At 44.9% G+C, this 18,968-nt stretch overlaps 1 protein-coding gene across 1 annotated transcript in view; it reads left to right on the top strand.

Annotated features, from left to right (window-relative positions):
• Positions 1-18,968, top strand: part of ZDHHC20 (zinc finger DHHC-type palmitoyltransferase 20) — a 149,134-nt gene that overhangs the window by 482 nt on the left and 129,684 nt on the right. The gene's annotated exons all lie outside the window — the stretch shown is intronic.

The raw sequence follows: 18,968 nt of genomic DNA, 5'->3' as shown, positions 1-18,968 counted from the left end.
TATATGGGAGCAGTAATCTTATGACATGTTTATAGTATTGTATATTGTGTGTACAGTATTTTGCTTAATGTTAAATGGGCATATACTGTAGCACAGTTGTACATATACTGTAGCACATATACTGTATCACTGTACACACACACAGTAAGCTGTGTGTGTACAGTGATTAATATTATATGATGTATATGTATATGTGTCTGTGTGCACTGCCTCTGTAGGGTTGTGTATATGCGACCATACATTAAATTACCTTTGTGTGTACAAACTGCACATTTGTTGTACTTTGTGGGTGTGTGCTGATAATTTCACTTGCCCCGTGGGTGTGTGTGATTGTTGTGTGCAGTGACACAATGTTTGGCATTGCTTCCTCCCAGTGCTGAGGTGATGAATAGTCTGATTCCAGTCAGGTCCTTATCTGTGCTGAGATTATATGTTCTCGCCGTGTTTGTGGCTTTCTCCCAGGTGCTTCGGTTTCCTGCCACAGTCCATAATGTTCCTGTAGGCTAATTTGCTGCTGACCACGATGGACCCTAGTGTGTAGTGATGTGAGATTTTAGACTGTAAACGCTGTTGGTGCTGGGAGTGTTGTGAATTATTAAATATGCTTTGTAGAGTGCTGTGTAATATGACAGTGCTTTATAAATAACGGCTAATCAGCGGAATGTGCTTTATATGATGCCACCGACTCGTTGTTGCTACAGGCCATAGGTTTGCTCGGAGGTCTCATGCAGGTGTGTTGAGGAGAGGGCTGGCATGCAGGCTCTGTGCGGGCCCCCCCTACTTCTCTCTGACGGCAAGTATATTCTGGCTTTATGCTTGAGTCTAATGCGCAGGTCTCTGGGAACATGGCACCTGTTCCTTGTTCCCAGGGGACATCTCTGTTGCGCATGTTCAAATCTCCAGGAAAATAGCTGTGGCCATTTTTCCAGTGATTTAAGTCTGCAGCGCGGCTGTCGCGGGACTCCTGAGGGGGAAGCATAATTATATGGGTGTAGTGTGGGCCCCCATGGACCCAGGGGCCTGTGTGACCTTGCACCCATTATAGATTAGCCTATGGTCCAGTGGAACGACCAATGTTCCCCCCCCCCCCCCAATGCTCCATCTTCTAACGCAAGCTGCGTATCTGAGAGGCTGGCATTACACAATACAGGTTCTCTATTTGTATGTCTTCTCAGATCCCTTTGACCGAAAACACACAGCACTGACCCGAATGCGGGAGCTACTGATCTAATCCCACACGTCGCCCCTTCTTTCTCAGGGGAGCTGAGAGTGTACTTGTTGCATCCCCAGTGGATGGTCAGACACCTATCTGAGGTATTCTCCAGTTATCCCCCCTTCGTCTGGTATGGTACCATACATAAAGCAGTCAGGAGGTGCCCCGTGAGAGTGTACTCGTTGCATCCCCAGAGGCAGACGGTCATACACATGTCCAAGGCATACTCCAGTTGTCGCCCCTTTGTCTGCTGTGGTACCGTACATAGAGCAATCAGATGGTGCCCTGTGAGTGTTGCTGTGTTATTTGTGTAAGGACTTTATAATGTTCCTGCCACCCATGGTTTGTTTGATCATTTAAAATCGGTTTCAGATGGCCATCACTAGGGAACAGTGACCATGAATGACGTAACAGACCCTTTTCTTTGCAGCAAAACATTTTAAAAATACATTGTAAAAGTATGCATGGGCTATAGATGTTACGCAGTTGGCATGCAGTCACCATATTGCCGTTTAAAATATCAGCATTCACAGTATCAACAGCAGAAGGTTAACATTGATGACGTCGACATCTGTAAAATGTTGATATTGACATTAAAATGTGTCATAGTGTCGATATTTCCAGGAGGCTTGGGGTCAGCGGTTGCCATTAGAGTTAGGGACAGATTAAAAAGAAAACCAGCAAGTTGCCGTTTTAACAGTGTCGACTTAACATCAGCATGCTGAATGTTGATATTGTAAATGTCGACATGTTCAATCTTTACAATGTCAACGTACCGATTTTCTAACCTATATGTCGAACCCCTGTAGTCACTTATGTGTGTCCTTTGCCAGGTGCAGTTCCTGTTTGTCCATGTACAGTATATTGTAACGAGATGAGAAGTGAAAAGGTCAACAATAACAATGAGTGTTATCAACAGTTGTGATAACTAAAATGTCTACAAGCAATGTGTTTACATTGTTAGAATGTCAACTTTAGGATTACGCTGCAGGTGGGATAGGGGGTAGTGATTAGGGATAGCGAAGACCTACTTGCCAGAACACCAGAGGTTCAGAGGTCTGACCCGGAAGTGACAGTCACTCGACTGCCAGGACTCTGAAGATGCCGCTGCAGCCACCAGGAGAAGGTAAGTCACCGCTGGGCCACCAGGGATGATATGTCGACATTAAAACATGCCGACATCTCATGACTGTCTAGCTGTCCACATGGTCAGCGTCATAATTAGGAATATATATATATATATATATATATATATATATATATATATACATACATACATACATACATACATACATACATACATACATACATACATACATACATACATACACCCCTATGTGGCTTTCAAACTAAAATGCACAATTTAATCCACGTGCTTGTTTTGGCCCCCTTTTCGACCATCTCAGTCCGACATCAAAAGATGTCGGACTGAGATGCGGACCCAGAGCAGGAGAAGGGGGAGAGCCGCAGGGAGACGGGGGACAGCCGGCGGGCATACAGGGGACATCAGCGCTACAGTAGCGCTGCAGCAGGATGTCTCACGGCAGCTTCCACCCGGCTCCAGCACGCTTTGTGGAGCCGGGTGGACACTGCCATGAGGTCGGGCGGCTGAGTGACATCCTGCTGCAGCGCTACTCCAGCGCTGATCTCCCCTGTATGCCCGCCGGCTGTCCCCCGCTGGTCTCCCCGCGGCTCGCCCCCCTTCTCCTCCTCTGGGTCCCTCATCTCAATTCGACTTGAAAAAGTCGAATTAAGATGAGATTGAATAGGGGTTGTCGGATTCATTCCGACAAATACATGTCTGACTGGATCCGACTTTAATTGAATATACCCCTTTGAGTCCTCACACTGTAATGGATGTAGTTTAAAGTGCTTTAAATTAGGAGCCATGGTGGGGGTATTCAATTAAAAGCAAAGGGAGTGAATTGCTGTTTCCGCGGCGTGTAAACGCGGACAACGGCAGCCTGTTTCTCCTCCTTCAACCCAGCTGGCCGAATGCTGTATTCGCCTAAAAGTGCTCGCTACCTATGTGGCAGCAAGCACTTTCGAGCAAGATCCCTGCTGCCGTAAAGTGCGGCAGTGTCAATCTGTCCGGCACCTAACTGAATTCCCCCCTTAGTATCTAATTAGTGTTCCATAGTTTATTTAGGTGAAAAGAACTTGTAAAGCACACACACATCATTTTTACTGTTTTACCATAAATTCCATGGCCAAAGCATAAGAAAGGAACGGAATACTAATAAAATGCAAATACCGAGTGCTTTTATAAACTCATGAAAAGAGATTTGAAAATACACAAACCCCCCCCCCCCCCCCACCCCAACACCCTAAAGATTTGTTCGCACCTTTCCACTGTTCATAAACTAATGAAAAGCAAATCTAAAATGGGATCCGGTCTCTAGGTCGACCACTATTGGTCGACCTGTTCTAGGTCAACAGATTGACATGAGTTTTTCACAATTTTTTTATTTTTTAACTTTTTTTTACCTTCATATTTAACGATCCACGCGGACTACGATTGAGAATAGTAACCTTCGCGCGGGCGGGCACGGTGCACTAATTGGGGTTCCCGGTCACTGTACGTAGAAAACGACAACAAAAAACATTAAAAACTCATGTCTACCTAGAGACCCTGTCGACCTAGTTACTGTTGACCTAGTTACTGTCGATGCATACCACACCCATCTAAAATATAGTATCAATATAGTATGAAGAACTCCCCATTTTTGTAGTGTGAATGTATGGCACAGTTACAATAGATGACAGCAGTGCCATAGACGTCCCATTAATAGCACATCACTAAAGAACACATACATTTTCATGGGCTTTTATTTTTATTCCCAGTGCCTATTTGAAATGGCAATGCACAAATCGAATCATATTAGATCATGGTTTATTTTACTATGAAGCTTCAGTTACTTTTGAGTTATCGTTGTCTCAATTTAGTGTACTTTCAGGACAAACCATTTCCTGTCCTCTTTTATGGTCTTTTGTCCTTTCATGGAAGACAGAGGCAGCGTAACTGGTCAGTGCTCATAAGATAGAATTACCCAGCATTGTTTGTGTATGATACCAGAGTTACGATGTGTGTGAGAATTCTGCTACTGCAAGGAATTTATAGAGATGAGCGGGTTCGGTTTTACTCGGATCTCAAAGCGGCATCTTATTGGCTCACGGATGTCACGTGTTTTGGATAGCCAATAAGAAAAATCTGGATAAAACCGAACTGGCGTTAAATCCGAACCCGCTCATCTCTATTTATTACTGAGGCCCTAGGAAATTGGCTGCCTTTTTTGGGTCTGGGACTCCAGGTCGACAACAAAAAGGTTGACACACCTTAGGTCGACGCCAATTGGTCGACACACCTTAGGTCGACATGGACAAAAGGTCGACATGGAATAAGGTCGACATGAGTATTTTATGTTTTTTGGGTGTCGTTTTCTTCGTAGAGTGACTGGGAACCCCAATTAGTGCACCACGTCCCCTCGCATGGCTCGTTTCGCTCGCCATGCTTCGCTCGGCACAGATTACCGTTCCAATCGTAGTCCACGTGGATCGTTAAGTATGAAAAAGTTCCAAAAAAGAAAACAATTGTGAAAAACTCATGTCGACCTTTTTCCATGTCGACCTAAGGTGTCGACCAATTGGCGGCAACCTAAGGTGTGTCGACCTTTTTGTTGTCGACCTGGAGTCCGGATACCGCCTTTTTTAGCGGTGTTCTATGTATATATTTGGTGTGTGTATGTACGTAGCCGAATACTAGGCTTTTATAGTGTAATATGCGTGTAGTATACATGTCTATCACTAGTTACCGAGGATGATTATTATTTATTGGATTTATTTTTGTATTGAAGAGGTGATGTGATCTTTTGGTTATTTATTTGATGTACTAACGCATACTATAAGGTATTTTCAATAGACTTTTGTATAGGGCATCTACGATTTTTGTACAGGGCAACAGAATATGTTAGTGACATGTGAATAAATGTTGGAAACGCATAAGAAAGCTTAAAACTGTTTAACCCAAGTTTTCCTAGGAGGCCACAAAAACGAATTACTCCTATTTTGCAAAACCACCACATATGATCAAACGTCATTGTCGGCGGTTCCTGCGGCCAAGATATGGGTCAGTCAGTGAGTCGCCCGTACATGCAGGCAGATATACGGACATATTGGTATCTGCCGTGCTGTACAGCCTACGTGATATGTCTGTGAACAATGTGGTTCAGACATATTGGCTGTAACACGAGCTAATGGTCCAGCTAATACATCGTTTGTTGTCTGTACGAACTTAATGTGGGCAAGTGTGTACTTAGCCCAAGTCCCCTTTTTTTTTTTTTCTTCTTTTTTTTTTGTTCATACGGTTTATGTACTTTGTAAGGCGCTGTGGACCCCTTGTAGCACCATATAAATAAAGGATCATAATAATTGGCAGCCAACAGTAAATACAATACACCACTATTCTAAAACTAAATCATGGGTCCTAAATCTGACTCTACCATTAATCAACCATTGAAACCACTATTTTATATTATATATGCATGCCTGTTTTGTCCACCCCCAGTATAATTCTTTTACATTCATTCTACAAGTTCATTGTTGCTCAGCTGAAGGAAGCGGCAAGACTGTAAAGTTTTGCCTATGGCCACTGTTGTCTTGCAGTTGTAATGTGATGTTGAACTCCCTATAAGGCTAGGGCCTGATATACAGCTACAGGTACAGTAAAGGGAAAGTTGAAAAGAACAATGCTCAGTATCATTGCACCAGTGAGATTACAAAGGATAAAGTGTGATCATTTTCTGCACTGGTATTCTGTGACATCCACTCACTTTGTTCTTTCCTTCCAAATGTAAACCCTCTTTGTCACAAGGAACGCTCTGAACATTTGTGTCTCCCATGATTGCCCTTGTACCGCTAAGAAATCCAGCGACGAATCCAATCCTGGTAAGATTAGCACTAAAGGATTAGGATTTATACTGCTGTCAGACCTCAAGCTGTGCTTCAGTCTGCAGTGCTGGGAACTTTCCACTAGGTCAATAAAAGGCGTCGCACATTGCCAAGTGACCAGCGTCTTGCACAGTATTCCCAGTGATATTAATACTTCGCTGCCAGAGTGCAGATGTTTGACCGCTTTAAATGGTATCTATGAGATACAGCTTCCTGTCTATAAAAGATTATTTGTCGCATCCAATAACGTGTTAAGACCCCCATCCACTAGTGCGATATGGGCGCTTTTTATGCGATTGAGACGGATTGCCTGAAAAGTGTCACATTGCATGTCCTTTTCATGCGATTGCGTTGCGAGGCGCGTTCCCGTGTGCCTCGCATCGCAGTCTTGGATCACATGGGCTGACCATTATATTTCTCTCAATCGCACAGAAATAGGTTTAATAATGTTAGATCGCATGAGATAAATCACATTCAAAGGCCCCATACACTTATACGACATGACTGTCCATCATGTCATATAATATTCCCTCCAACCTCCCGGCAGCCTCCCCGTTGGTGGGATAGTGTTAGATATATCTTATGCAGTTTGTTTGTTTTTTGCATACGATGTATCTTTTACTTTCCCATCCATTTACTGCGGGATCCAACATATAACGAGTGCAGCACTCGTGATGTGTCTGATTTGGGGGGATCTGATCCGATGCACACGGGAACGCGCATCGGATCGGGGGAAAAGCACACCGAAAATGCCCGATTTCACCCAATTTGTCGGGCCGAATGCCCGAATTGGGCTGAATCAGGCATTATCAGTCTAGTGCAGGCATTCCCAACCACGGTCCTCAAGGCACACCAACAGTGCAGGTTTTAGTGATATCCAGGCTTGAGCACAGGTGACTTAATTAGTAGCTCAGTTATTTTGATTTAACCATCTGTGCTGCAGCCTGGATATCACTAAAACCTGCACTGTTGGTGTGCCTTGAGGACCGTGGTTGGGAATACCTGGTCTAGTGTATGGGGCCCTGTACAAAATACACTCAAGTAGCACATCGCAATCGCATGGCTCCCGGGAAGCTGCCAGCCAGATTGCAGGAAAAAAGGATCCAACTCATTGCTGAGATAAATCTCGCTAGTGGATGGGAGCCTTAGAGTGTCCTTATATTCTGAGGTCTATAAAATAGCATGAAGCTAGTAATTATGTCAGAACGTGCCTTGATGTAAATCCTCATACAGTTGACTTAGGCTTTGTGGTGCTATAACAGGATCCTTGAACATGTGTTAGGAACATGTGGCTCTTACTCTGTGAAAGACTTAGCACTGTAATGATACAATAACATAAGTTGGTAGGTGGCTCATTCTTGTACTTTGGGTTTATCCTAATATTTTCAGGCACAGGGCTGGAGATGTCCTCTTATTCATCTGATGGGGATGCAGTCACCACGTTGACTTTCATAAAGTGGACACCAGAGTGTTGAAATTGCAACATGGAACGTGTCCACACATAATATGCTGACATCCTGTAAAATGGAGACATTAGAGTTAGGCTGCCGTGTGAGGTTTAGGATTAGGCTGTATGTCAACATTAGGACTATGTCGACGTGATGATTGTCTGAAAACCATACTGAAGCCATCTGATGATCACTCTCATTGTGCTTGCTTTGGGTGAAGTCATAGAAAATTAATTGCAAAATCTTTAGCAGTGTGACTGTGGTCCTCCCAGTGTCTGCGGTCTCCCGGGGTCTGCAATGCCCATTGCACAATATCGCTATGATCATGGTGGAGGCCAGAGCAACCCTTCCATAAGAGTTTACCTTACATACCCTGCCAGCATGTACCTTTGCCAATACAGTAATGGTCCACATTTTTATATTTAAATATATTTGTATGATTACACTCCCATCTTGGGATCTGATTTCTTGTTGCAAGTGGTTTGCAGTTCCACATTTGTGTTTGTCTGTTCTATACAGATAGTATTGGGGAAGAAACGGTTGTGATTAGATTTAGCTGCAGATTGTGGCCTTAGGGCCTAATTCAAGGTTGATCGCAAAACCAAAATCATCCTCTAATGGGCAAAACCATGGGCCTAATGCAGACCTGATCGCTAGCAAGCGATTTTTGCACTGCTGCGATCAGATAGTCACCGCCTACAGGGGTAGTGTACTTTAGCTGTGCAAGTGTGTAAACGCATGTGTAGCAGAGCTGTACAAACAGATTTTGTGCAGTCTCTGCGCAGCCCAGGACTTACTCAGCCGCTGCGATCACTTCAGCCTGTCCGGGACCAGAATTGACGTCAGGAACCCTTCTTGCAATGCATGGACACGCCTGCGTTTTTCCAGACACTTCCTGAAAACGGTCAGTTGACACCCAGAGACGCCTTCTTCCTGTCACTCTCCTTGCGATCACCCGTGCGAACGGAACCGTTGCACAAACCAATCGCTGAGCGGCGATCTGCTTTGTACCCGTGCGCATTGTGGTGCATATGCAATTTGGGCCTGATTGCCCGCTGTGCGGAAATGCACAGCAGCGATCAGGTCTGAATTACCCCCCCATGTGCACTGCAGGTGAGGCAGATGTTACGTGCAGAGTTAGATTTGGGTGGGGTGTGTTTAAACTGAACTCTACATTTTCGTGTAAAAATAAAGCAGCCAGTATTTACCCTGCACAGAAACAATATAACCCACCCAAATCTAAATCTCTCTGCACATGTTATATCTGCCCCACCCGCAGTGCACATGGTTTTGCCCATTAGAGGAATATTTTGCTTTTACAATCAACCTTGAATTAGGCCTTAGTTTCTAACAGGTGTGGCGTTGCCTTTGTGTTCTCTGCCGCTCTGCGATAAATACGAAAGACTTAAGTCAGGGTACACAAATGGCTAATTATTGTCCATTTGCAGAGCAACACCACTCTCACTAAAGCACACAGCTGCCAGTCAGTGCCACAGGAAGTGGGGTGCAGCCATCTTGTCAAAAACATAGGCCTATTGCCCAATTGGCAAATGTAATTCACCAATAGCGGACTAAGGGCCTAATTCGGCATGGATCGCTCTTCGGAGAAATCCCAAATTGAGCGATTGGCTAATGACTGCGCATGCGTAGTTTTCACATTGCGTACGTGCGAGGGGTAATTGTGACAGAAAATGAGTACAGATCGTAATCGCAATGTAGCCGCTGTTTGACTGACAGGAAGCCGGTGTTTCTGGGCAGAAACCTGCTCTTTTTACTGGGTGTGTCAGAAAAAACGCTGGCATGCCCAGGCATTTTTGGAGAGGGTCTCTGATGTCGGCGTAGACCACTTCCAGGCCATCTCAGTTGCAGATTAGTTGCAACCTCAGACCTACTCACACTTGCTCAGACTGCAAAGTTTCTTCGATAGTCCAGGAATTGCGTTTTCATCTGCGAGTGGATACAATCGCAATTTTGCACAGGACGTTTTTTCTTCCTGTTGGGGGGCGGCGCCTTTCCACTCGCAAGCATTGAAGAGCTAGACACGCTCATACTTTTGAAAGCTCCTAGTTTTTTGCGGCTTTTTGAAACCTTCCTGCATTGGGCAGGACTAAACTCGTTGTAACCATTGTATGCGAGTGTAATTGTGTTAGAGCTCAGAGTCCTGAAGGAGCAGCCCAGAAGTCAGTCCGCCTGGTAGAAAGTGTTGTCATAAGTGTGTGACAAGGGGCTGTAGCTTCTCACCCACCATCTTGTCTGATAAATACAATGATAATACAATGGAATTTTTATTACATTGTAATTTAATAGCAAATTGAAAGTCTACATTTTGGGAGGGTAAAAATGCCAGTGGAATTTGAAATCAATACAAAATAAAAGTCACAAAGGAAAGCACAATAAGAACCAGGGTGGTGATGTAGGTGCAGACATGAGGCAAAGAGAACCCTGCTTTCCAAGAGCTTACAATCTAGAGGATTATTGTACCTATTACACATGGTATTCCAGTGGTGCAACAGGCAGCATCTGATCTTGTAGAGTGACCACTAGTATTCTAGGAATGTACCTATTTGTGTTTCCACAGTGTCTCGTTTAGAAAACCAGGAAGCCATTACAGCAAGGTTTCCTGTTGTAGCTTTCAATACCATTAAGCCTATAATGTAAATATGGAGCAGAGAGCAGCACAGTACAAATCTGTCCTCCACATTTGTGAACGGAACAGGAGTCCGGCGCACATGTGCGACAGCGAGAGTAGTCCCTACTGTGTAGTATGGTGCACTACTGTCTCCCCTCCTCCCTGCACCACATTTATATGCTGCCTCTTCTATTATGAGGATGGGCCGTATTATTTATAAACTACGTATTACATGTACTGTAAGTCAATATTACTCATGGCGACACTCTGGGGAGGCTTAAATATAACATTTATGCTGATATGAGTTTACCTGTAACTGACATGCTTGCAGATGGTCATCACAGTAAATGGTGTGTATGCATGTGAATTTATTCCTGCAGGGAAAAAATAAATACATTTTTTTTTATATATATAATATTATATATATATATATACATACATACATACATACATACATACATACATACATACATACATACATACATATTGAGTATCCCTTATCCAAAATGCTTGGGACCAGAGGTATTTTGGATATCGGATTTTTCCGTAGTTTGGAATAATTGCATACCATAATGAGATATCATGGTGATGGGACCCAAGTCTAAGCACAGAATGCATTTATGTTTCATATACACCTTATACACACAGCCTGAAGGTCATTTAATACAATATTTTTAGCAACTTTGTGAATTAAACATAGTTTGTGTACAATGAGCCATCAGAAAACAAAGGTTTCACTATCTCACTCTCACTGCAAAAATTCCGTAATTTGGAATATTCCGTATTTCGGAATATTTGGATATGGGATACTCAACCTGTGTGTGTGTATATCTCTATCTCTATCTCTATCTCTATCTCTATCTCATCTTGCTAGCTGAGTTATACTCAGGCCTGTACTTATGCTGTAGTTATGTGTAAGAGAGAGAGAGAGGTTTTATATGCCTGCAATGTGCAGTCAGGATGATGCCAAAGGTCATCTGTATTCCAGTGAGAGCCACACCTGTGGGGGTGGAATCTGTTTTGATCAGGATATGATTTTACTGTGTAGGAACTGATCAGGAGAACTGGTTTATACAGCAACTAACTTTGGGGGGTTATTGAACTAGCAGCGATGGGTCTGACTGATGACTAGGAGCACCTCACCACCAACTATTTCTTAGTCTTTTCCTTGTGCCCTTTAGAGTTGTGCAGGAACATCTGGCCCTAACTGTGTGGAGTTTGTATATACTCCCCGTACTTGTGTGGGTTTCCTCCGGGTACTCCAGTTTCCTTCCACATTCCAAAAATATACTGGTAGGTTAATTGGCTTCTGACAAAATTAACCAATATATAAATATGCTAGGGAATATATATTGTAAGCTCTACTGGGGCAGGGACTGATGTAAATGGCCAAATATTCTCTCTGTAAAGCGCTGCGGAATATGTGTGCGCCATATAAATAACTGATAAATAAATAAATAATGTGTGATGCTACTGTAGTATAATTACTGGTGATGGGCTTGCCGCACATGTTAAATAACATACAGTGTGTCCATGCATCTACCAATTAACAATACATTTATCTTGTACTCTTATTGATAGGAGTCACTGTTGCTATTCCTGAATATGGTTCGTAGGCAATACAGTGATACATGCAGGCTTTTATTACAAAGGAGATTCCAATATTTATATTGTTACTAAAATGCTTGCTGGTGGCAGTAAACTATAGTAAAGGGATCTTGGGAAATGGTGTGTGTTGTTTTTTGTTTTTGTTTTTTTCTAATTTAATTTCCTTTTTTGTAAATCTTGTGCACACGTCGTCCTAGAAAGTCTTTAGCAATCCTCTATTCTTTGGGAACAGGGCTCTTTTTGTTAATGTTTGCGTTCATCGGATTAGACCTTATATACTGTACACAGGAATTTATCAATGAGGTAAAATGTTCATTATGGCTAATATTCCTTGATTAAACAGATTGTCCAAGATATGCTAACATTGCTATCCAAGTGCGTTCACTAGCTCCGCTTCCCAGTAATGTGCTGCCCAGTGCCAGAACGTTCCTCCTGAGAGAGGCATCTTTCAATAACGTACCTCGCTGTCTTCTTCCTAGAATTTTAGAAGTCGCCCCAAATTGTTCTATAACTCCAGCATAACTATTGCACTTTTAATGAGCTAATGGATAATGTACGTCCAGATGTCATAAAATGAAACCCAGCGTGAGTGCGAGTGTCTCTGCAGAGGAAGCGGTCCGTCCTATGGTTATTATTATTATATCCTACTGTCACACTATCCTATTATACAGATGTAATACATATATTATTACCAGCCCATTACAGGAGTAAAACGGCATATTACAAGCCAGTGAGGAGTCCTACGACTTGGATAAAAGTATCTCCTCATAAAAAGTGCTTTGTACAGGGACCGCTCTTTGGCGTCTAATAAATCTTTTCCCGTGAGGGGTATGTTCTGCCCTTTAATTTAAAACTAAGAAAGGGTTCTCTCATCGGTGTTCTGCCTGTGCTCTGGGCTATTCTGTGCTACGTAATAACAGTGACATTGGGTGGAAGTGTTACGTTACTCGATTCCTGTTTCTCACTATTTTTATTTCTTTTTATTACCATTGAATTGTGGTAGCAAATAGGAGATTTACACCCCTGTCCTATGTCCTTATGTGGAAAGGTAACCTAATAGCAATTAGCATTTTTTCGGGCCCATTTATTAACGATTGATAAAACTCCTTGTTAATGATAAAACTTGTTGCGTATGATAAATGGTGCTCCATGCTCCCAGCTGTCATTTCTCAAACGCAGGACAGTTTGGAGCTGATTGGCTGGAGCACAATTTATCATACACAACAAGTTTTATCACTTGTTGATAAATGAGCCCCTTAATTTGTTAAATAAGGTGTTGAATTCTGACAAATTGTTTTTGAGTGTAAACATTTTGGCTCAGATTTAGCAAGCCTTGGAGAGGGATATATATCACGGTGATAACGTACCAACCAACCAGCTCCTAACTGTCATTTCTCTGACGTCCTAGTGGATGCTGGGACTCCGTAAGGACCATGGGGAATAGCGGCTCCGCAGGAGACAGGGCACAAAATAAAAGCTTAAGGATCAGGTGGTGTGCACTGGCTCCTCCCCCTATGACCCTCCTCCAAGCCTCAGTTAGATTTTTGTGCCCGGCCGAGAAGGGTGCAATCTAGGTGGCTCTCCTGAGCTGCTTAGAATAAAAGTTTAGTTAGGTTTTTTTATTTTCAGTGAGTCCTGCTGGCAACAGGCTCACTGCATCGTGGGACTAAGGGGAGAAGAAACGGACTCACCTGAGTGCAGAGTGGATCGGGTTTCTTAGGCTACTGGACACTAGCTCCAGAGGGACGATCACAGGTTCAGCCTGGATGGGTCACCGGAGCCGCGCCGCCGTCCCCCTTACAGAGCCAGAAGAGACGAAGAGGTCCGGTGAAATCGGCGGCAGAAGACATCCTGTCTTCAGACTAAGGTAGCGCACAGCACCGCAGCTGTGCGCCATTGCTCTCAGCACACTTCACACTCCGGTCACTGAGGGTGCAGGGCGCTGGGGGGGGAGCGCCCTGAGACGCAATATAACAGAATACCTTAGGTGGCAAAACAGAATACATCACATATAGCTCCTGGGCTATATGGATGTATTTTAATCCCCTGCCATTTTACACAAAAAAGCGGGAGATAAGGACGTCGTGAAGGGGCGGAGCCTATCTCCTCGGCACACAAGCGCCATTTTCCCTCACAGCTCCGCTGGAAGGACGGCTCCTTGACTCTCCCCTGCAGTCCTGCTTCAGAATCAGGGTAAAAAAGAGAAGGGGGGGCATTTTTGGCAGCAAATAACGATAATAACAGCAGCTATAAGGGAATAACACTTATATAAGGTTATCCCTGTATATATATATATATATATATAGCGCTGGGTGTGTGCTGGCAGACTCTCCCTCTGTCTCTCCAAAGGGCTAAGTGGGGTCCTGTCCTCTATCAGAGCATTCCCGGTGTGTGTGCTGTGTGTCGGTACGCGTGTGTCGATATGTATGAGGAGGAAAATTATGTGGAGGCGGAGCAGTTGCCTGTGTTGGTGATGTCACCCCCCAGGGAGTCGACACCTGACTGGATGATTGTATTTAAACAATTAAGTGATAATGTCAGCAATTTGCAAAAAACTGTTGACGACATGAGACAGCCGGCAAATCAATTAGTGCCTGTCCAGGCGTCTCAGACACCGTCAGGGGCGCTAAAACGCCCGTTACCTCAGTGGGTCGACACAGACCCTGACACAGATACTGAGTCTAGTGTCGACGGTGACGAGACAAACGTAATGTCCAGTAGGGCCACACGTTACATGATCACGGCAATGAAAGAGGCATTGAACCTTTCTGACACTACAAGTACCACAAAGAAGGGTATTATGTGGGGTGAGAAAAAACTACCAATATTTTTTCCTGAGTCAGAGGAAATAAATGAGGTGTGTGAAAAAGCGTGGGTTTCCCCCGATAAAAAACAGCTAATTTCTAAAAAATTATTAGCATTATATCCTTTCCCGCCAGAGGTTAGGGCGCGTTGGGAAACACCCCCTAGGGTAGATAAGGCGCTCACACGTTTATCAAAACAAGTAGCGTTACCGTCTCCTGATACGGCTACCCTAAAAGAACCAGCTGATAGAAGGCTGGAAAATATCCTAAAAAGTATATACACACATACTGGTGTTATACTGCGACCAGCAATCGCCTCAGCCTGGATGTGCAGTGCTGGAGTCGCATGGTCGGAGTCCCTGACCGAGAATATTGATACCCTGGATAGGGACAATATTTTGTTAACTATAGAACATTTAAAGGATGCATTACTATATATGCGTGATGCACAGAGGGATATTTGCACCCTGGCATCAAGAGTAAGTGCTATGTCCATCTCTGCCAGAAGAGCGTTATGGACGCGACAGTGGTCAGGGGATGCGGATTCCAAACGGCACATGGAAGTATTGCCGTATAAAGGGGAGGAGTTATTTGGGGCTGGTCTATCGGACCTGGTGGCCACGGCAACGGCTGGAAAATCCACCTTTTTACCCCAGGTCACTCCACATCAGCAGAAAAAGACACCGTCTTTTCAAACTCAGTCCTTTCGTTCCCATAAGTACAAGCGAGCAAAAGGCCACTCTTTTCTGCCCCGGGGCAGAGGAAGAGGAAAAAGACTGCACCATGCAGCCGCTTCACAGGAGCAGAAGCCCTCCCCTGCTTCTGCCAAGTCTTCAGCATGACGCTGGGGCTTTACAAGCAGACTCAGATATGGTGGGGGCCCGTCTCAAGAATTTCAACGCGCAGTGGGCTCACTCGCAAGTGGATCCCTGGATTCTACAGGTAGTATCGCAGGGGTACAAACTGGAATTCGAGGCGTTTCCCCCTCGTCGTTTCCTGAAGTCTGCTTTACCTAAGTCTCCCTCCGACAGGGAGGCAGTTTTGGAAGCCATTCACAAGCTGTATTCCCAGCAGGTGATAATCAAGGTACCCCTCCTGCAACAAGGAAAGGGGTATTATTCCACGCTGTTTGTGGTACCGAAGCCGGACGGCTCGGTGAGACCAATTTTAAATCTGAAATCCTTGAACACTTGCATAAAAAGGTTCAAATTCAAGATGGAGTCACTCAGAGCAGTGATAGCAAACCTGGAAGAAGGGGACTATATGGTGTCTCTGGACATCAAAGATGCTTATCTCCACGTCCCGATATACCCTTCTCACCAAGGGTACCTCAGGTTTGTAGTACAAAACTGTCATCATCAGTTTCAGACGCTGCCGTTTGGATTGTCCACGGCACCTCGGGTCTTTACCAAGGTAATGGCCGAAATGATGATTCTTCTACGAAGAAAAGGCATTTTAATTATCCCTTACTTGGACGATCTCCTGATAAGGGCAAGATCCAGGGAACAGTTAGAAGTCGGAGTAGCACTATCTCAGGTAGTGTTACGTCAGCACGGGTGGATTCTAAATATTCCAAAATCGCAGCTGATTCCAACGACACGTCTACTGTTCCTAGGAATGATTCTGGACACAGTCCAGAAGAAGGTGTTTCTCCCGGAGGAGAAGGCCAGGGAGTTATCAGAGCTAGTCAGGAACCTCCTAAAACCAGGACAGGTCTCAGTGCATCAGTGCACGAGGGTCCTGGGGAAAATGGTGGCTTCTTACGAAGCGATTCCATTCGGAAGATTCCATGCAAGAACATTTCAGTGGGATCTACTGGACAAATGGTCCGGATCGCATCTGCAGATGCATCAGCGGATAACCCTGTCGCCAAGGACAAGGGTGTCTCTCCTGTGGTGGCTGCAGAGTGCTCATCTACTAGAGGGCCGCAGATTTGGCATTCAGGATTGGATCCTGGTAACCACGGATGCCAGCCTGAGAGGCTGGGGAGCAGTCACACAGGGAAGGAATTTCCAGGGCCTGTGGTCAAGCTTGGAAACGTCTCTTCATATAAACATTCTGGAACTAAGGGCCATTTACAATGCCCTAAGTCAAGCAAAACCTCTGCTTCAGGGTCAGGCGGTGTTGATCCAATCGGACAACATCACGTCAGTCGCCCACGTAAACAGACAGGGCGGCACGAGAAGCAGGAGGGCAATGGCAGAAGCTGCAAGGATTCTTCGCTGGGCGGAAAATCATGTGATAGCACTGTCAGCAGTATTCATTCCGGGAGTGGACAACTGGGAAGCAGACTTCCTCAGCAGACACGACCTTCACCCGGGAGAGTGGGGACTTCACCCAGAAGTCTTCCACCTGATTGTAAACCGTTGGGAAAAACCAAAGGTGGACATGATGGCGTCACGTCTAAACAAAAAACTGGACAGATATTGCGCCAGGTCAAGGGACCCTCAGGCAATAGCAGTGGACGCTCTGGTAACGCCGTGGGTGTACCAGTCAGTGTATGTGTTCCCTCCTCTGCCTCTCATACCAAAAGTACTGAGAATCATAAGAAGGAGAGGAGTAAGAACTATACTCGTGGTTCCGGATTGGCCAAGACGGACTTGGTACCCGGAACTTCAAGAGATGCTCACGGACGAACCGTGGCCTCTACCTCTAAGAAAGGACCTGCTACTGCAGGGGCCTTGTCTGTTCCAGGACTTACCGCGGCTGCGTTTGACGGCATGGCGGTTGAACGCCGGATCCTGAGGGAAAAAGGCATTCCAGAAGAAGTCATCCCTACTCTGGTCAAAGCCAGGAAGGACGTAACCGCAAAACATTATCACCGCATTTGGCGTAAATATGTTGCGTGGTGTGAGGCCAAGAAGGCCCCTACAGAGGAATTTCAACTGGGTCGTTTCCTTCATTTCCTGCAAATAGGACTGTCTATGGGCCTAAAATTAGGGTCCATTAAGGTTCAAATTTCGGCCCTGTCGATTTTCTTCCAGAAAGAACTGGCTTCAGTACCTGAAGTTCAGACATTTGTAAAAGGGGTGCTGCACATACAGCCTCCTTTTGTGCCTCCAGTGGCACCTTGGGATCTCAATGTGGTGTTGAGTTTTCTAAAGTCACATTGGTTTGAACCACTTTCCACTGTGGACTTAAAATATCTCACATGGAAGGTGTCAATGCTGTTAGCCTTGGCTTCAGCCAGGCGTGTGTCAGAATTGGCGGCTTTATCATATAAAAGCCCTTACTTAATTTTTCATTCTGACAGGGCGGAATTGAGGACTCGTCCTCAATTTCTACCTAAGGTGGTTTCTGCATTTCACATGAACCAACCTATTGTGGTACCTGCGGCTACCAGGGACTTAGAGGACTCTAAGTTGCTTGACGTTGTCAGGGCCTTGAAAATATATGTTTCCAGGACGGCTGGAGTCAGAAAATCTGACTCGCTGTTTATCCTGTATGCACCCAACAAGCTGGGTGCTCCTGCTTCTAAGCAGACGATTGCTCGTTGGATTTGTAGTACAATTCAGCTTGCACATTCTGTGGCAGGATTGCCACAGCCAAAATCAGTAAAAGCCCATTCCACAAGGAAAGTGGGCTCATCTTGGGCGGCTGCCCGAGGGGTCTTGGCTTTACAACTTTGCCGAGCAGCTACTTGGTCAGGGGCAAACACGTTTGCTAAATTCTACAAATTTGATACCCTGGCTGAGGAGGACCTGGAGTTCTCTCATTCGGTGCTGCAGAGTCATCCGCACTCTCCCGCCCGTTTGGGAGCTTTGGTATAATCCCCATGGTCCTTACGGAGTCCCAGCATCCACTAGGACGTCAGAGAAAATAAGATTTTACTTACCGATAAATCTATTTCTCGTAGTCCGTAGTGGATGCTGGGCGCCCATCCCTAGTGCGGATTGTCTGCAATACTTGTATATAGTTATTGTTACAAAGATTCGGGTTATTATTGTTGTGAGCCATCTTTTCAGAGGCTCCTTTGCGTTTATCATACTGTTAACTGGGTTCAGATCACAAGTTGTACGGTGTGATTGGTGTGGCTGGTACGAGTCTTACCCGGGATTCAATATCCTTCCTTATTATGTACGCTCGTCCGGGCACAGTATCCTAACTGAGGCTTGGAGGAGGGTCATAGGGGGAGGAGCCAGTGCACACCACCTGATCCTTAAGCTTTTATTTTGTGCCCTGTCTCCTGCGGAGCCGCTATTCCCCATGGTCCTTACGGAGCCCAGCATCCACTACGGACTACGAGAAATAGATTTATCGGTAAGTAAAATCTTATTTTCTCTAACGTCCTAAGTGGATGCTGGGGACTCCGTAAGGAC

Source organism: Pseudophryne corroboree, chromosome 2 (assembly GCF_028390025.1).
Source record: "Pseudophryne corroboree isolate aPseCor3 chromosome 2, aPseCor3.hap2, whole genome shotgun sequence".
NCBI lineage: Eukaryota > Metazoa > Chordata > Amphibia > Anura > Myobatrachidae > Pseudophryne > Pseudophryne corroboree.
This window is presented reverse-complemented; position numbering and strand designations above follow the sequence as displayed.